We start from the raw sequence: 21,033 nt of genomic DNA on the forward strand, positions 1-21,033 counted from the left end.
CAGACCTTCAGGAGATTCAGGTGCTGAAGTATGTGTCTAGTGCCAGTTTATGTTTTAGGATATCATGCGTGGCTACACATGCTTTCTGAGATTCCTCTGTAGAAGTCTCAGATGCCCTAGGGTATATAAATGGCCCAAGTCACATCAGGAACTGACTCACAACCTTAGTGTCTTTTTTTTTCCTTTTTTTTTTTTTTTTCTTTTTTTAAGGTAGCGCACCCAGATGGAAGTTTGCCACATATTATTCTAAATATACAAACAAAATAACCATTGATCACACGGAGTAGACAGGATATGCCTCTAAAGAGCTCTGCTGAAATATCCACATATGGTATGTTGCACGATACTTTATTTGTCCCAGAAGAATTAAGATGATAGATGATAGCTGGAGTTTGAACTTGTGCATCGGGAAGTCCACTTTGAATATAAAAGGGGCAGTATGCGTTTTGTGAAACTACCGATGTAAAGAGGATGTGGTAGAAGAATGGGTTTCGGTTTTATTGGAGTAATGACATCTCTGTGGGAACGAGGCAATTGTTGATAATGCCATTTGCAGGCTGTGAAGGCAGTGCAGAAAGCGGGCGGGGATGGGGTTAAGGCTCTGCCTGGGGAGCCAGAGAGCCCTGCAGAGTCCGCCCGGGCTGCAGCAGGAGCGCGGAGCCTGGGGCCAGGCGGCGCCCCGCAGCCCCTCGGGGCAGGGGGAGCGGTGCCGCCCCGACGGGCACAGGGCTGGCTGCTGCCGGCGTGTGGGCGCAAGCGTGCCCGGTACGTACACGGGCAGGGAAGGAAACATCCCGCTAGGTCTCGGCTGCCGAAGGCAGGAGATGAGTGTTGACCGGCACTCGCTGTGGGCTGGGTGGGTTTTGTTTAGGTTCCGTAGGCAGGCCGGAGAGATGGAGTCTAAAGAAGCAGTATTCTGTCCTGCGTGCCTCGAGCGTAAAAGCAGTCTTTCTGGAGGCAATAACTCTTTGAAAGCAACAGACAGCTTTCGAAAAAGGAAGGTTTTAGGGCTGACTCTAGAAACTGAGGAATCCTCATTTCTTAAAAGCGTTAATGAAAGGGATCTTCTTCAATATAGAAAAGAAGCACAGATCCTATAATGGCTTATTTTCCCTCTACAGGTTTTTTTCTTTTCTTTTTTAACAGTTCTATATCTAAACTGAACTGATGAGGAGATGAAAGCTGAGTTGATCGTTTGGAAAACTGGGTAAGGATAACTGCCTTTTGTGGAAAGTGGCCAGTGACATAACTGTAGACACCTTTCATTCCTGGAATGCAATATGTTTTGTGCTGAGTGCCCTCTTGAGGTCTTCAGCACACAGTGACCTGGGTGAGTCCCGGGTACCGCAGCTGTACCTGGGCTGGTCATGAGTCCTTCCTTTAAAGGCTTTTCCTCTCTGTACTTATTTTTTTTTTCCTTCTCCTCTGGGAGAGGTGTTCTAACCAACCTAGAGTGGGGGAACGCAGTTAGCATAGCTGTTACCCAAAGTCAGAAATGGGGACGCTAGGTTACCCAGGAAAGTCAAAAGGTAAAAATAAAAAATCAGAACTTCATCGAAAATCCCAGTTAGCCAGACCGAAGCTGTTTTATACTCATGAACTTTGATTAACTTTATTGATATATAGAAATGTGCTCCCTGCTTAGGTATGTGTTTTGTTTTTTATTTGTTTGCTTGTTTTTTTCACCTAGTTCTGTCTGGGACTTAAGAGAAAGTGCTGAAATACCCTTTGAGTATCTTCCTGCAAGACGTATCAGAGATCTCAGTGAAAGCCTATTGTCCTTATTCTTCCCAGACAAGTTCTGTAGTTGGAGGAATTCTGGATAGCCTCAGTAAGTGTAGTAACCTTTGGGTGCTTCTCTGGTTTTCTTATAATGTTTGTAAATTGTGCATGCTTGTCTACTTATTTAAAATCCACCTAACTATATGAGTTTAAAACAAAAACAAAACAAACAAAAAAACCCTGCAGTTATCCATTACCAGCATGCTATCTTCATTGAAAATATTTGTTAAATATCCTGAATTTAACAGACAAAGTTCAATATTGTGTTGCTATTAATAATATTGTGTTCTGACATGGAGCATTTTGCATTTGAAAAGCTGTTAGAAATATATTGTGTTTGGACCCTAGATGCACTTATTTTGCTGCTGGTGTAGCAGGTGTTTTTCTTAACCTTTTTTTTTTTAGGAGAAATCCTAAGTTTAGAGGAAATGAGCACTCGATTATTTAAATTTCCTGAGATTAGAGGAAGAACACTTTGCCAAACAATGCCTCTTCACTTCAAAACCTCCCCCCATAAATTATGCTAGGAGATCTTATTAAAAGTCTGTAAAAATTTCCTATTAAAAATGGTTGATTGCAGTCCAGACCATCACAGCTTTTGTGCTTTCAGTGAAATACCACAGCTGTCGCAAAGAAATATATTGTGAGACAAAAGGTTTTGTTTCCTTAGTCATAAATTATTTTTGTGATATCTGAAGTAAGATAAAACTTTCACTTATGTTTGAGTGAAGGAAGATTCCAGTGATAACTTGTTCAAAAATCTATAAAAAGAATATAAGAATGTAGATCTAGATAGCAAATTAGAATCAGACTTCCTTTTTGTTTAAGCAAAGCAATTATTTCTGAAGTCAGTGAAGATTATAACCAGGGATAATAGCATAACTTTGCAAAGCACAGTGCCTTAATCTCAGAAGAACCTGAAGTTTAAGCTTTCGACTCTGACCTTCACAAGCTGTAGAACTACACAATAGAAAACCATAGCGTTGGCTAGTTTTTAAATGAAAGTTAAACAACAATAAGTAGTCTGTTTACTAATTATACAAACAAATACAGGCTTTTTTCTTTTTCTTTTTTAGAATTTTAGAAAGTATTAAACAAATCGGCTTTGACCATATCTGTTTTTCTATTGGCAAATTAGTTTTCTGCTAAGGAATTGTACAGAAACATCAGTCTTTTAGAGGAAGGAGGGCTGCATGTACACTGACTGAATACACTGAGTATTTGCTGACAGGACTGGATTCTACCTATGCTCACCCTGTCAAGGAATAGAAATACACTTCACATACGACCTGCGTATGTAATGAAAATACAAAAGCACAATATACATACTAAAGATTATTTTCCAAAATCAATGGCCAGTAATTTTAAATGAAAGATAATTAGGATAATCACCAATTGCTCGTACATCATTGCTTCATGTATAAAGGTCAAATTTCTCAACCTCTTACCCTGTTCATTATAGAGATTACTGAATAAAGACAGACAGTACAGGTGCTTGAGCTCATTTTGAGAGTCTCTTTGGTTTGTATATGGGAAGAATCAATACGCTTTTCCTAATCATCAACAGTAGTAATAGCTAAACCAGTTTTCCCCCTTGCCATCACAGAAGTTTACTGGATTTTTTTAATATACATTTAAATCACCAGTGTACAAAAAATAAAATAAAAAAACACAAGGTGGTCTTCTGCTGTGTAATTGAAACAATTTCAGTATGCAGCCCTGATCCTTTAATAAGAATCATTACTATAGCCCCCTGTTTTTTTCCTTCTGCATGATTTTTCTTATAAATCAAAATTCACCTTTGTAGTGCTCTTGTAAGGCAACATGTGCTATGCATTCTCCAGTTCTAACTGTTGCTCAGACTGAAAGAACTATGATGATAAGCATCTTCAGCATAAAGTCTAAAGTAAAATAATTAATCTTTGGGAATGATTTCCTTTGTGAGGATGAAGATTCGTATTTCAAGTGCCCCATACCTGGGGCAGGGACAAGGTGAGTCAGGTGTTTGTGTTGGTAAGATCCAGATATTGATGCACACCAGTGTAGATGAGTTGCCTTAGGCACACAGTTAGGTACTGCTCCAGCCAATGCTGAGGGGTGATGTGAGGCATTTATCAGGGGTGGGGAGACTACTTCTGTAGTCCTCTCTACTCTGTTAGGATCTAACTCTGCGTTCTCTCTCATGCTGAACAGTCTTTTACAAGTAATCCCACTGTTGTCAGTGGGACTTTTGTGTAATAAAATGCTGTCTGACAAGAATATGGATATGAGAATCTGGCCCTGCTTGTACTAATTCCATTTTAATGAATACTTAAATGGAGTTGTTATTAAAAAAGTTTATTTTCTAATATTCAATAAATCAAAACTATAAAACCAGTTTGCCAGTGGTTGCCAGTCTAGTCAAAGCCAGTTTCTCTTGTACTGAAAAGAATAGTGCATACTGTCTCCATTCAGGAGGGATTGATTGTATTACTTTTATCTGCTTCATAAGATTTATTTGTAATAATGAAGAGTAAAGAAAAGTAGGGGGGCTTTAAACATATATTATTTGTATTACAGCACTGTATATCCTTGAGATACTTCACAAAGACAGAATTTGCTTAACCTCAGAAGCTTATTCAATGAATGAGCAACTTCAAAACAGAATAATAATAATAATAAAACATTATTCATATCTTTGACCATATCAGTTTTCTTTTATAAGATGGAGCATTGGGCACTATATGATAATGCTGAGATACGTATTAAAGCCTGTTAAGATTGTGTACGCTAATCTAATGAAAGAGTATTAGAGCAGAAATGTAGTTTGCTGCTAAGGAAACATCCTGGAATAAGTCCCCACTGTTTTGAAACAATGATGGATTCTCTGTATGGAAAATCATTTGTAGTTGAGGTGATTTCTTCCTTCATATTGAAGAGGATTGATCTGCTTAATTTCTGTGGCGAAATATACACTAAATAGTAGGAAGTATGCCCATGATGCTATTTTAACTTTGTTTCACACTCACAAAATGTAAGAAGCAGTGGAGGGAGGGAAAAAAAAGGAACTGAATTCATTTAAGTCAAACATGAAGCTACTACTATACTGAAAGTCCAACAGAAAATTTCTTGTGAAGTATTATTTCCTTGGGATTTGATAAATCTTTGAAATCCATATTTCACAAAGGTGTGGGGAGCGTTCAGTTCCCTCAAGCTGTTCTTCTAGACAACAGGCAAGCTCCCTGATTTCATACCTTTACACATGCCACGATTCCAGATTGTGTAGCTTTGATGCAGTCCACCAGACACCCTGATATAGGTCCAAGGATGCCAACTCCTCCTCGCTCTGCAGCAGCCTACCAGGCTGTTTATATTAATTATGTATTTTTCTGCAACCATAAATATTATTCCTAAAAGGGATACTGAGGTAAAGATAATGACTGTTCAGTAATAGGTCTTCTAATGTCAGCCATTCTGTGTTTAAACTGTTAAATTTTCAACAGAATTAAAGACCTACACAGTATATTCTACCTCCTGCAGACTTTAGTTGTTAAAAGTAAATAAATCACTTAAACAGGGTCATGAGCAACAAAGGCCAACATGGGTTCAAAGTTTACAGGTCTCTGCATTTATCAGGTAGAAATATGCTACGTTTCACTATTTCATAAAATATCCTTTTATGAAAAAGCCATCGATCTTTGTATGTCCTACGAAAGCTGATTTTTCAAATGAAAGAAATGAATGATGACACCAAATCAAGAAATCGTTTATGAGTTTATATTTTTGCAAGACCACCATGACTTTCACATACGTTTTCAATTTTGGTAAGGATGTGATTATCATGTGGATATGTTTTACTCCCACCATCTGTACTAAGGGATCTGTCAGGACTGTGTACCCTCTCGTCGGCAGATCAGGATCTGTTCAGATTATTTTATTAATCTATAGTGGTTTTTAGCCAGTGATAGTTATCATTTCTGTATGTTTTATAGAAAACTTCTGTTTTTAATATATATGTACATAAAATTAGATATATAATATGTAAGTTTACATTTAAATCTTTTCAAAGATTTCTACAGAGTGTTTTCTATGTGATTTCTGTCTTGCATTTACTCTACAAAACTTCACCTTCAGTACAGATTTTCTGTTTGCTTTCTGCTTTTTCATTACTGTTGCCACATTTCCTCCAGGAATCACCAAGTTCTTTGACCAACTGAACAATTTTGATACTTAAAAACAGTATTGGGTATTCATGCTTCAGGTATTGTAGAACTAGAATGCAGTGTTTTGGGGCAAGAGTAATATAAGAAATGACTATATTACCCACCTAGAAATGGCATCTAACACAACAACCAGCATGCTGCACTGTAATAAGCAAAAGCGATTTCTGTTCTGGTAAATGGTGCGGTCTCTCTTTGTGCCTTCACAAATCAAATGAGCTTGGCCTTTCTAGGTGGCTGATGAGAAAGGACACAAACAAATCCACACCCTTTATTAAGTATCAATCTCAGAAGAAGAGCAATGTATGTGGAAATTAGTTTGAACTTCTAAGAAGGAGCTCGATAATTGGGTTTTTAAGAGGAGCTTTTTGCTCTTTTGCTATAGAGTCTGGCTTTAATAAAAATGGCTGCATCAGCCTGTATATTGGGATAAAAGAGATATTTTTATGATGCTTGCATTACTTGTTAGGAAATTCATTTTTTTCAGCTTATTTAGGAATTATCTTTTTTTAATTGTCTTTGATTCAGTGATGAAAATACAAAGTTAAATGTTCTTTTCTTCCTTTTAACTGAGAAGTTAGACTTCTAGTCAAATAATATGTACTATCTAAATATGTATTTATTCCTATCAACCTTCTCTTTTCTCTCTTGGGGAGAAAAACATGATAAGAATGGAGTTATATAGTTATAATTTTGGTGAAAAACCTTTTGCCAAGTTGCACACTGAGTAAGTGTTTAATGTGGAGGTAGCATGATCAGAATGCGAGTCTTGCTGCACTCTGGTTGGCGTTACTTTCTTGCAGCTTTTATTGTAGTTACGGGGTCTAGCATAATAATTTAAACAGCCTACTCTTGTATGAGCATGCTATGAAATACATCTTATGACACCACCAAAGACTCTGGAAAACCTTACATACAGAGAAAACATAAACATCTTTCAATGGGCACTTTACATTACAAACCAAACATCTTCCCAAAACAAAATCTATCATGTCCAAGTGGACTGAAAAGTAAACAAAACTTTCTATTCATCTGGTGATGAGCTTAGAGAAAACATTGCTGTTAGGGCAGGTTCTGCAATTATTAGGAAGTTCTGGATTATTATTTTTTTTTAAATATATCTCAAAAGGATGGTACTCATCTCCAATTTGTGGGCTTTTGTTCCATGTGCTATTCAAAGCACCCTGAAAAAAAAATCACAGAATTCTGTAACAACTTACCCAGATGTCACAATAACACCCCCAAATCCACAAACAGTGTCACAAGAGTTCAGTATGCTTCTCTGACTACCGTACTCTTTGCAGTTCTTGCAACGAAGGATCCATTGCTGATTAATACATCAAAAACATTCAAAATAGCTGAAAGAATCTCAGGCCGTGTGCATAAAGTGGAAAGAGCTCATAACCCTGCTTGAGAAGTTTTTCATCACCTAATGAATTCTCTACCTGAAGCAAAGCAGATCAAGAACTCAGCAGCTTTAAGTGTCAAAAAAGGCAGTTTCCATTCTAAGTGGAATGGAAGCATTATTTTTAAAGTATCTTTGAAGCCTTTCCTTCCCTTTGACCCTTATAAAATCTACGGAAACCTTGTTAAATGTTCAAGATCTGGCAATATTTTTGAAATGGGTAAGATAGTTAAATTCCATTCTGGTGACCATCTACAGTGTAAATAGTGAATGTAATCTTAAATTTGAAGAGGAATTCTCTAAAGAAAACTTTATTAATGTGTTCTGTAATTGCATGCAGTTTTGCAAGTCCATTTTTGCAGACACACAAGAATATGTCATATTGTGTCATGCAGTTTGGCATGTTGCAGCTGATCCTGCCTGTTGGGGGATGATTTGGAGGGTGATGGATGGAACTCCAGAACAGGCTGTCAGAACAAGTTGTCCGTGGAGAACAGGGGAAAAGGAGTGGAAAGGTTCTTTCTTGTCCTTTCTCAGCCACTGTTTGACATGCCATGAAATGTAAACATAATTTCCTTCTTTAATAGGACATTGAATATTTTTGTAATCTGTCATTGATTATCACATCAGCATGTCAAGAAATCCTTAGCTGATCCATGGAATCACACCATCTTTAGAGTTTTTTCAATTATAAATTTATTAAAGAACGAAACACATTCTGTGAAAAGTATTGACAAATATCTGTTCCAAAATGAATGGGAAACATTTCTTTACATCTTTTAAGATCCTCATCTAACCCTAGCAAAGGCAAGGGTTCCACCAGTGAATTATGTGCTCTTACACTTTACTTTCATTAGAAGTCAGTTATAATAAAGACGAAATGCAGAGTGCCTGGTTTCTCTGTATCTTTCATTATTTAGTGTGCATTTGCGGAATACCCTCTTACACAGCAATTCTCTAAGCTGCATGGTCCTCATCACGACTGTCTCTCCTCATCAAGAAATCTTTTCATACTTCTAATAGTTTGTCTGTGGCTCTGACCCTCTCTGTGAGAAAAGGCCCCATAAGTTGTCTCAAAGAAAAGGTTTTGAAGGATATATCCCTCTCTGAGGTACCAGAAGTGCAGCAAGCTACTATTGTGTAAGTCTCAGAGGAAAGCAGAGTTATCTCTAAAACAGTGCAGCTTTCCATTTCTGAAGAATCCCTCTCACTAAGAATTACACTGCCATTATTATTCTCCCTTGCTGTTTAATTCTAAGAATACACTGATACATGATATGTATTTGTCTTTTTCTGTCCTCAAGGACATACTAATATGCTCCTGGATTAGAAATACTTTCTTTAAAAGTACTCAAGTGATGGAAAACTGTTCTTTTCAGAGTAGCTGCAACTTGAGAACATCTTTTCTTAGGAAAGAGAACCATTCAGAAACTTCTTAACCATTTAAATGTACTGCTAGTTTTTGCATTTTAACTTCTGTTTTTAAAGTTATGGTATATAATCATATGAGCTACATATTTCAAATAATGTATAATTATGACTTCTTCTTTTCTGTAGAGCCCATTTTTGTGATAAATCTCAATTCGTTAAGAGCAGTATCTTGCTTCCATAACTTAAAATTGTGTAGATATTACCCTTCATGGTATCTTTGCCATTTTAAAGTGTACAATATCCTGTTGTTCTTCTTGTCTGAGAAATATCTTCACAAAACTGTATGAACTTAATACTGTCAAAAAGTTTGTGCCTTCACATTCACAGCTGACTGCAAACTTCTGTTTAGTGCCATGTCGTGTTAAACCACAGTAAGATCTAAAACTATTGAAAAAGCAACAGTTTATGCTTATTTCTTCAACCAAATATTTAAATTTGATACCTCTAATAAAACAGTATTTTGTAAACTGTTAATTCTTTAATTAACTTCTCCATACTTCCTTCTCAGAACTTCCCCTTGCATATTTGTGAGAGTGGAAACCGATCAGAACTTAAAACCTAGTAATGTTTCACATCTCTGCTGGATTTTAAAACTTCTCATTTTTGAATCACATGCAAAGAATTCCAAATAGCAAAGTTACCAGCAACCTCAAAATAAACAAATAGGCTCTGCTTCTCTAAAACACTTCTAAAAAGAGCATCCAAAAATTAACTTAATTAGGGACCTTGAGGCCTTCTAGTCAAGCTTTAATAAGGCTACACAATGAACCTCAAGGAGTAGAATTGTGAGCTTGGACCCCAGAGAAAGACATGCCTCATGTTCCAGTACTGAGGATGAGATTCATCTCCTCTGTTTAGTGTAGATGTCTCCATGTGAACTAGTCATAGAAACACAGTTGATGAAGAGAAATGGATACTGCTAGAGTCAACTCATTTGACTTATGTTAATTGTCTACCTTACCTTTTGCTAAGTGAAGGGGCAGGTTGACTAACATTGAGTGAAGGGTGATGCATTCAACAAAAAATGTGCAGGTTAGTTATTAGTGCTGAATAATACAATACGGACGGTACCACATCCTCTCCTAAAATCCTGTCTCACATTATTCATGAATTTTATGCTCCTCTGATTTCAGCAGATTTGTTTTCTGATTATTGAATACCATGTTGAAAATTAACATATTACGAAAGCACTTCTCAGCTGAAAAATTACAATGGGACAGTAAGTAGTGCAGAAATATGGAAGAAGAATCATCGTCAATTTTGCTGTTTTGCGTGTGTCAGGTTTTATATGAGTGTGTTGCTTAATATGAGATTCAGATCTCACATTTGAATGTTAAAAGTCCATATTTAAAAACCACAAAGTCGCCTTTATATTAAAGGTTTGGTATCTTCAGTGTGCATAAATAATATAGATTTATATTAGTATAGAGCATAAATGAGCATTTATAAATAGTAACTCTACAAGTCCAAATGTGAGCTGTGCCCACGTTGTTTTTGTGGGGTTTTTGTTTGTTTGTTTGTTTTTATATGAATGTGAGCCTCTTTGATCAGTTGTCCCATGTACAATAAATGCAAAGTGAACAAAAGTATTTGTCACTCTACTGAGAAGTAAGCAACAGTAGAATACTTACGTGTATCTTTGGCCATTCATGTTTAAGGAAAGCTTTGGTTACTGGTTGCTGCTACAGAGCTTGACATTGCAAGAACACCAGACATTGAGGAGTGCTACTGGACAGTTGCAGAAGTTCAGTTCCAAGTACAGTTTCTCTTTTGTATCTCGTATATATGATATTAACCTAGCGTTCTGGTAAGTGAGCATTTCTCGCTGGGAAACCACTGGCCAGAGGTTATTTACATTGGAGAGTAGCTTTTGAATGTAAACACCATAGGAAAGGATGTTCTTACAAAGTAAGAATTCTGCTCTCAAAGATGCATTTAATGGAAATAGTTGTGGTTTTTTGTTTGTTTGTTTGTTTTTAAACTCCTGTTAGCATTTGGAATTTGTGTCAGTTGCCTAGCTTGTATTGATGGAGTTTTACATTCAGTTCTTCCACTTTTCCAAATCACCAAGAGAACTGTCTGCTTAAGGAATAATTATATGGCTGTGCATGTTCAGTCATCTTATGGCTTTGAACAAAAGTGGTCACTTATGTTGCAGTGTGTGTTTTGTTTTGTAAGTGTCATGTGAAGGCTGACAGAGATCACATTTCTGTGTTTTGCTGCTCAGTCTAGACTGTAGCCTCTAGAGGTAAGGGATCTCTGCAGAACCTCACTGGAGCAGATCACCAAACAGTGCAGGATTTCAAGAGCTGACACACTTTTATTGCAATGATATTCTTGTCATGAAGGTGATGGGCTTTGTATTGTGGTTTCATGTATCAATGTGGTTTTGTCTAAAAGCCAAGCCCTGTTGGTAAGCTACATGCCTTCCTTTTTTAGAAAAAGAGGCTTTTCTTTTGTTCTTAGGGATGAGTTGTTTCTAAGTGAAAGGTTTCTGGGTGTATGGATTCGTACATGCTATAGTGAAAAAAAAAAAAAGTCCATCTATGCAGAACAGCTGGAATCCAACACTGGAAACTGGAGAGAGGTTCTGCTGTTACTGGGGACTCTGGATCAGAAAAGCTCCTGTAGGAATCATTAAGTATAGCCAAGCATGGCTCAATCACATAGTAAGCTGGGCTTGTCCAAGCAAGTGACACTTATAACCAGCTACTATCATTGGCCAAAAGCAGATTAGTCCTGCTGTTGGCAAAGGCTGATGACTGGCAGCATCTTGCCTTTTAACCAGGCAGCATCTTGTGGCCCCCTTGATATTCCTACCAGAATAACCCTTGAATTAAATTAGTCATTTCAGCACTGACTTCCGATTTTGAAGGCTTTCTCTTTGCTATCTTTAGCATGGATTTCCAGATGCAATAGCCACTTGTGCCTCCACATTATCCTGACAGGTGGTGCTACTTTTAGTGTTGTATCTGTGCTACATCCATTGAACAGTGCAGGGACAGAGCCCATAAGGGCTGTGTTCTGGATGGGCCGCTCTCCAGACTCTTCAGCGGGAACTTGGGAAGGACACAATTGGTTCACTGGACATAGAACATTACTGGTAACAATGAAACCTCTAGGAAAACATTTTTAAGCAAAGTATGACAAAATTTGGAGGGACAGAATTTGGACCCAAGGATTTAGAAGTACTTTAGGATTGGTTTCACTTTAAAAAAATGATTTTTCTTGGTGAAGAAATTTTTTTCTGCACTACATAGCAAGGTGAAGACTATAAAACTTGCTTCCCTGTTGTTTTTTGTTGTTGTTGTTGTTTTGTTTTGTTGTGTGTGTGTTAAATATATGTACGCATGGTAAAGGTTTTTAGTAGTGCTAAGTATTTTAGGTTGTGCTCTTCAGAAAATAAGACAAGGACTTTTGAAAACTGTTGTTTTTCTTGACTTCACATTCATTAATCTTGTTTAGTTTCTGGAAGGGGATATTCTGTGAGCTCCACCTATGGGTAATGTTTTCTTTTCCAAAGTTCATGATTCTTCTGTTCAAATCACTAATTTTCACTGTTACACTCCAGTGGTTTAGTGCTTCTGAGGCCTTGAGGAATGAGTTTAATTAGCAATGCTGAATAAATTCTGAGACATAATTCATCTTTCTTGTCACTGGGATCTAAGTAACAAAAATGTCACTTTAAGATGTACTTAAAAGCCTTGTCATAATGGTTTCATTTGTTGAATTGGGAAAAGATTCAGATGTAAATTTAAATCACAAAAAAATTTACCTGTCTGTCTGCTTTCAATTTAGCTAAGAGATATAGGATGCAGTCATATGTCCTTGAAGTCACTGGTATTTTGTTTTCAAAATATTAAGCTATGAGCAGTACTTGGCACACACATTCCAAATTAAAAGCGCATTAGAACATTTTTAGATTAAGTAATTGATTTGGCAAATTTCAAAGCTATCCCAGATTAAATCACATTAAAGTTGGCTCTGAAGCCTTTTAGATTTTGAATGGAACATATAGAAATCCACTAAAGAGAAAATGTCATTTTCCAGTAATCCTAATCATTGCAGCACAGCAGTCCACATTTTGTCATGTCCTTTTCTCTCAACCTAGAGCAAGTGTATTTCAAAGACCTATGAGGGAAAAACAGGGAATACAGAAAGTGAAAGAAGCAGGGAGTTCAGGAAATTGGGATTTAAATTTAAAACATGCCCCAGTAGGCACTGCTAGCATTACAGAGAACAATAGCATTTTGCCACGGTGTATCACGTTCAGTGCAGAAGGTTCAGAGCATTTTACAAGCATCATTAATGGATGATAGTTCTGTCTCATGACAGCTGAGGGAAGAATTAAGTGTAGTTTTCACAAATTTACAAAGAAGGATAAAAATAGATAGCAACTTGCCCAAGGAGAGCTGTAAGCCAAACAAAGCCAAACTGCCTGAGAATCCCAAATTAATTCTGAGACCAGTTCCTCTACTCCAGCACGTGGAGCTTTATGAATAAAAAATATGGATTGTTTAGCACCTTTCTCATCTGGGCACAGAGAAATTAAGGACAAATTGTGGCTGTAGCCGGTTCCCTGGATTTTGTCAGATTCAGACAGATACCAAATGTTATTTTAATGTAACCTTAAAAGAAACCCCTTGCTATTAATTTTGTATTTATTGCAGTTACGCTGACCCTAATGAATTTTTTTAAATGAATTTGACAGATGTCACAAATATTTTCAATGCAGCTTCACATCATTAAATATAACCTTTCCTAGAAAAAGACTTCTATGAAGTGAACGTAGGAGAAGTGCAAATGCTGGATTCTGGAAAGTCAAGGGCATTGTGTATTCCTTAGTACAAAAGATAGATGTTAGGGAATTATGTTTGTGGAACAGCATTGCAAGGTTCTCCCACCCATGTCTCATCAGGATATCACATCCAGAAGGACAAGCTCATTGAGAAGGGAATCTGTTTATGAATTTAGCCCTTAGATATTAGGTGTAGTTCATTATGCCTCCAGAAAAAAAGCACTGACCTTAGGAACTCTTTTTCCAGATTCATTTTTTATTACTTTGCTCTCAAGGGATAGCCAAGAGAGCTAAACAAAGCCTCCAAAAAAGACAGATTGTTCCACTTCCTTGAAGACATGATCTTGTTTTTTGTTAAGTTTGCGCAGTTCTTTGCATCTGGCGGCCCTGGTTCTACTTGGAAGGAGGGCAAAGAGTAAATCATAGTTCTTTACATTGTATGTGAAATTTTGAAGCAATGTAAATACATAATAATAATCCAGGCCATCGGAAATATAAAATTAATGATTTGAGGACTGGATTCTACTGGGTTCCAATACTTTTATAAACTTTAGAGCACTGGTGAGGTCCTCAACTGGAGTATAAATAAAGCATACCCTTTCAAAGGTTTATAGGACTGTACTTGGTCCTCTCTTACTACCTTAATTTATGATTGTTGCAAATTCACAAGCTGTGAAATGTGTTGGTCGCAGAGCTGATGGCAATAACTTTAGAATATGAATGAGAGCATCTGGGTTGCTATTTACCTTTGTTTCACAAAGTCAGCTTTTTATCTTTGCATCATTTAACCTCGGAAATATAGCTGGGTTAGGTGGGCGTATGGAACCTTCTGTGGAACAGAACATTTACTTTCTGTAACTTTGCCAGTTTCTTCCATGAAAAAATATACTGTTTGCTTTCCCACTACTGTGCTTTTCATCTACAAGAACACAGATCAAATTAATATAAGTAAAAATAAGCAACAGCTTCCCTGTGTAAAAAAGTAAGAGGCTGGTACTCAGAAATTCTCTATTTTATGTTGGCTCTATAGTGACTTGGGTAAAATGCAGGCCCAGGCAGCAATCTTGCTTTAACCCTATTTGTAGACTTTCATTAGTGCATACAAATTTTGCTTGCTTTTAGTTACAGATGAATTTCTCTATGCCTAACTTTCAGTTTCTGTATCTGTAAAATGGTTAAGATATGATCAAGCTTTCTCAAGTATTTGTCACCTTCCTTGGGCTATAAACTACTGTATTGAGTCCACTGTTGTTCACCAAAAACGGGAATCTATTGTAGACAATGTGTGCTAACACTGAAAATACTTTACCCCTTTCTTGTGCTTGATGTCCAGAATATTTGAGACTGGTGCAGGAACAGCTTGGTGTAATTTAATGGTCTGTGTTATGTGGGAGTTCAGAGTTGGTGATGAGAATGGCTACTTCAGGACTTCAAATCTATGCTTCAGTAAGTTTTTTACCTGAAAAACAGAGAACCTTAACTTGTATGTTGATTGGTGACCCTGAATTAGGCCACGGCCACTTTGTAATATCCAAATCAAAATCACTCTTTTATTGTAGTTTGATTGGATATAACATCTCAGACAGCATTTGGTTGAGAAGCCTCTTGAAACTTCTCTGAATTAATGGGCTGGTATAGACAAAACTATTCTCACCGTATCTCATTCTCTGTTTTCCCTTGACTATTGTGTCAGCTCTGCTGAGTTTATAATATTATTTGCAATATATCCCCTTGCTTGGCTTTTAATGTGTTCATAGGAGACAATTTCAACTGCTTGTGTGCTGCTTTTACTGCCCAATGCCTCCTGGTCTCGTGGTACAACACATGTATATTAACCATTGCATTAAGGAATGGCCAGCTTGAGGGGCCAAACAAGATACAAAGATGGTTTTCTTGAAAGAGACAAGGAGTTTTGCATGCAGTGAGAGTCAAAGCTGTTCCTCACACTTCCAGAAGGGTTCTGTCTCTTGTGGCCAGTGCTGGCAGTTTGAAAGAGCTTCCTTCCTCTCATCTGACCAGCAAGAGGTTTACGGCTAGAGATCTGGTTATGAGCCAGGGGCTGAAAGCTGTATATCGGAAAAGGAGGCAAATAGGGAGCTCGGTTCACCTTTGGTCCCTTAAACTAGGTTTGGGTTCAGGGTGTTTGTCAAGCTGAAGAGAAGTCTCAGACTGAATTGTTCAAAGGCCATAGTGAGTACAAATGCTGCAAACGAATGGGTGGTTCCTGATGGGGTAGTTAAGAAAGGAGAACCAAATTTGTCCTGTAGTGTTTGAAAGGCTAAAGATAAGACTAAACATTGTTCATTGCCAGGTCTGTTCAGGTATTGTCCGTGTGGGTGGCGTTTTGTGGGTGACCAGTCCAAATCACAGCTTTGCAGATAAAAATTTCAGAAATGCAGAGGAAGGAGGGGCCCGGTGCGGACTGGAACTTCTCATTCAATTGCGTCATGCACTTGTTTGTTAATTGTTCTGTGTCAACTTCATACCAAACAAAAAAGGAATTGATTCACCATTACTTGTTTATGTGTCCCTAATGCTTTTTGAAGAGCTTATTTACAGAGGTGTCAGATTGACATTAATAATTCATCATACATAGCATTTGATTAAAATGCCAAGGAATTTAGCTAGAAAGCTACGCTTCCTCTCATGCATACCTTCGCTCTGTCTGGTCAGGGTTTGTTTACATCGCACCGTTCTTTTGAGCCTTCAGGTCAGGCCATGGTCCGGGGCTACCTTTTTGGAATTGAGCTGTCAAAAAGCTCTTTGATAAACAATGTGAGAGGAACCCTACAAATGTTTTCAAGTCTTCTGAATAGCAGAAGGTTTTGAAAAAAAGTTCAACATTAAAGATCATAGATAGTGTTGAGTCTGAGTTTGTTCTCTCCAGGCAGTGTAGATAGCACGTGACAGACAGGTTCTCACTGTCATTGTTTTATCATGCTTCTTGTGATGTGGAGATAGCTGAAATACCTCTGTTACATGCTATTGGTAAGAATGTCTGTAGTGTATTTATATATTTATCTATGTTTTATCCTCTTTTAAAATACTGATAACTATCAGTATTCTTTATGATTTTCTTTTGTAGATTATAAAACGTTATAGTTTCACCTTATTTTCTGGGGTGAGACAAAATTTTTCTATTTTCATTTACTGTCATGGAACATGATGCTCAGATGTCATATAATAAATATTTGTTATTTATATATATTTTATTCCAACTACTGAATTCCTCTTTTTTTAGAAGCTAAGAATCTCACTGCCAATGTTGGCAGACTTAAGAGTTTATATTCATGGTCAGAGCATATCTTCTCCAACCAGGATACATTTTTTATTTTTTTTTTAGAACTCTAAAAAGGCATATTTTACTCAGCTGGTGGGTGGATGATTCTAACTTAGTGTTTCATTAGTCTGTTATGTTTTTATTTCCTCTGCTGCATGCTAGAATTGGAGTTTCAGGGAAGTTCATCAAACATTCTGTGTCTTTTACTGGACATTTAAGTTCCTAATAAACTTAGGTAATGTATTTCTAATTTGTATCCATGCTCATTTATTCTATCACTGAAATGGAGAATTCACAAGAGAGGCTCAGGTTCATGTCAGTGTTTTCTTCTAAGGTTTCCTCAGCCAAGGAGGCCCTGACCACCACGTGTTGCTTCCGAAACCTAGTGAACTCAGGTAATTCCTAAACATTCCAGTCTAGAGTCTGGAATCCCGCTAGGCCTCCACTGGTCCTCCATGATATCACATCGGGCCCTACCTTTTTCCCTAGGGGCAGTATCTGTAAAAACAAATGTAACCTAAGCAAAGATTAGTTATGATACCAAAGCAAAGGTGATTGTACACAAATATAAGGCAAGCCATTCCCCCAAGCCTATTTAAACAAAATACTGATGTTGCTAATCATGTAGTCAAGTTTCCATTTGAAGAAGATGCACTGTTTATGAATTAAATTAATTATGACATTTACTTAGTGATTTTAAATTTGTGATCAGAACTTCAAAGCTTAACATTCTTTCCCAGTAAAGTCTGAAATGCAGCTGTGGGATTCTCACAGTGAGGACTGGACAAACAGAAAGGTCCTAGTGAAAACAGTAATCGTGGTGTCATGCAGTATATCTTGCTATTTTGCATAGTAGCTTTTGTAAATATCTGAGAATGTTGTCTGCAGTTTATAAATAACTTTTGTACAATAACAGCTGCAGCAGAGCAGCTCAGATTATGCAACTGCTTTAAAAGAGTCTGGACTAAGCTAGCCCGGTTGTAATCAGGTTGAAAATTTGTTACCTGGGAGCTGAGAAATGAGCCTGAAAGAGGCAGGAAATTGCTTCACAGGAGTAACTGAGATCCAAGCAGTCAGGAAGAGCTGCAGCAGGCAGGAGTTCTGCCTGAGAGAGGACTGTGGTATTGAAGGTTGCATTGGCAGTGATGCTAGCTAAACTCAGCGGCAGCAGGGTCTGCAGTTCATCAGGTCTGACATCCAGTAGGTGTCATTGCAGCCAACTGGGATTATCAGTCTCAGAAGGCAAGGCTGGTTTGTCAGGGTGCAGGGTGGGAGAGAGGGAAACCCAAGTCAAAGTACATGATTTCAAAGCTGTAAATCTGTGAGCACTTTAGAAAAAGGATGCCTCTACTTATATTTAGATTTCTCCAAATATGAAAGCTGTGATTTCTCATCAGCAGCCCCATGCTTTTGGAGACATCTGTGTTTAGTTTACTGCAGATTAAAAAAAAAAAAAAAGGTGTAAAAAAGAGAAAAAATTTCAATCCTTTCCTATCAATTTGGTTAAATTAAAAATAAGCATGCTTTCTGTGTAAAGGAAGGGTATAATTTACATAAGTTAGAGTTTAGATGGATGATTATCAGAAAGATTATTTTAATCTGTAGTGGTTGATCTACAAACCACAAACATTGTCTTGGTAAAAATAGTTCGTAGTGGGTCATAAAGCTAGAATGGTAGTGCAAGACAGAGTCATGCTTTTATCATAAAGGAGCATTTTTCTAATGATTTGTCTTAATATAGGACTACTCACAGACATAAGAATTATTCATATAAATTAGAAAATTGCAACTTTAACCCATACCTTCATATACAGAGCTGGTGACAATGACATAAAACAATACTTAAAAGTGTTTGTGCAGGTTGAGGTTAGACATTGCATAAAATTATTTCTTGTATGCAATATTTTTTCCTCTTGGGACCACTCTTGAGTTCACAAGATGATGACTATCATGTGTCTGAATTAATCACAGTAGCAGTTACTACATTCCATGTAAATGGACCTTTGGCCTCTTCCTTTAGAAAGTTCCTCAAACATCTTCAGAAGCGGTCTTTTGACTGAAAACCAGGAAGCCATTCATACAGATGACTCCAGCATCATTACAAATCTAAATTATTCCTAGATAATTGTTATCCATTCAGGACTTACGCAGGTTTGCTTCGAAGGGTCAACTTCTTTATATATTATTCAAAAGATTGTATGACTGAGGCTCAAATTAGATGTTTGGGAATACCATGGATTGTACCCCCTCAGTGTATTTGGGCTAAGAATAAAGAGTGTAGATTCCCTTACAGCACATTTTGAAGTGTTTTCCTCAACACTTGCACAGCTCCTGACTATAAATTGTTTAGACGGCCTTTCAGAATTTGTTTACAAATAACAGAGAGTACAGCAGAAGAAGCCATACATGACCACTGCAGATGAGTTACTCACATTAATATTTACTAAACAATACTAGCTAAAACAGAGAGATTGTGGGCTTAATTTAGAAAGATATTTGGCCTGTAGCACACCATGTCCAGTATCTCCAGCAGAGGCAAAGAAACATGGCATGGCAGATAACAGCTCCTTTTATTTTCCCTAGAAAATACTAGGACTACACAAGTAATTAGTACTATTTCTGTGGAAACAAAAGATGTGCCCTGGAAAAGAAAAATTCCTGTGAAATGAAAATAACAAAAATAATTGAAAATATACTTGAGGAATGTTGGGTCGGTTCCACAGAGACATAAGTAAACACAACCCTTTAAAAACAAGTGGAGCTGTTAATCAGCAGAGAGATTTTCAAAATTGGCAAAAATGCAGTTAGTCCTCACTGTGATGATATAAAATCCTTTCTGTGTTCTTAAGTGAGCTGAGAAAATGATCAAACAGATTGATTTGAAAATACATTTTTTAGTTAAGTATCTGGTTATAGTTTCTTAGAATTGGCTCTTCCTCCAGCTGCTTTCTGTCTATTAGTTGCAGATAATTTCTGCCAAAACACCTTTTACTTTCAAAGACACTAACAAAGTGGGAACGCATATAGTTTCCGTATGAGGTATTGTTGTGATCTTCTCTGCATCCCCGCAGACCCCCATATAGTAGTGAGAGTAGTGACAGTAGTGAGAGAATACATGGTAGGTGATTCTCCTAAGGATAAGTGGACAGTGTTGTTGGTGAGCTGTATGTGGCTTATTTCTGAATAATTACCGGGCTTGATTTATCACTGTGCTAGGTTTTGTGTTGGCTGCGCACCTGTGACTGGTCAGGGTCTCATGCCTCATCCCTTCACTTTGAAAACCTAAAAATGATTAGCATCCCTGCTGTATATGTGTGAACTGGTTAACACAGACAACAAGATTTGGATTTGCCTTGTTATCCTTCTGTTTGCATATAAACAAGCTTATGATAAGCTTGAAGGGTAAAACCATTTAACAGTCAAATAAAGAAAAAAGGTATAAAACAAGTGTAATATTGTACTAACTTCCATATAAAAGAGTTATACACACACACAAATTACTTAGGTCTTACAAACCACTTTGACTTGGATCCAAGTGAAAATACAGTAAAGCCTTTACTAGTATATTCCTGACTGAATCTTTCAGTTTGATTTTGTTTTCAGCTCCCTTTTGCAAACTTTGAATAGCATATCTGAGATGGCTAGTTTCGTAATGTTTTATCATGATAACTAAACTAAGTTCTGATCACTTCCTGTGATGTGAAGAGAAAATGATATACATTTCTTTTATATAATTTCAGTTTAATAGGGTGATTAAATGTTCAAAACAGCTTCTTTACTGAAAGAACACTTTGGCTTATTATTGGTTAGACTGGAAATCTTTCATGTGGTGCTTGCCCAGGTCAGCTTTCCCTCTGTGTTGATCAATAGTCCATCTCTTAAAACTGAAATACTCATCTGATAACTGTAATCCTGCCTTTTAACTTTGATAACGCCTTTAAGCTCAGGAGATAAAGATGCTGGAGAATCTCTTATATACTGCAAAGATTATTTGCAAGATTAAGTTGACCCTGTACACCTTGGTTTAAAAAGCTTTATATTCTCGTATAGAAATCCTTGAGTAAAGGAGTTGCTCTAATAGATGTTTGTTGAGTAGTGGATGTTAGGAGATAAAATTACAGCCAATGAGAAACAGTTT

The 21,033-nt window shown here is 37.2% G+C and overlaps 1 protein-coding gene across 2 annotated transcripts in view; it reads left to right on the forward strand.

Moving 5' to 3' along the window:
- Positions 1–251: 251 nt before the first annotated feature.
- The window catches only part of WT1 (WT1 transcription factor), a 187,164-nt gene continuing 166,382 nt past the window's right edge, over positions 252–21,033 (forward strand). The window contains exons 1-3 of one of the 2 annotated variants that reach the window (XM_083837892.1): positions 252–331; positions 1,147–1,207; positions 1,691–1,831. The gene's annotated coding sequence lies outside the window, so the exon portion shown is untranslated. Of the gene's footprint in view, positions 332–607; positions 766–1,146; positions 1,208–1,690; positions 1,832–21,033 lie in introns of those variants that run through there. The other variant, XM_083837891.1, reaches the window with a different exon arrangement.

This window comes from Anser anser (assembly GCF_964211835.1).
Source record: "Anser anser genome assembly, chromosome: 5".
Classification (NCBI taxonomy): Eukaryota; Metazoa; Chordata; class Aves; order Anseriformes; family Anatidae; genus Anser; species Anser anser.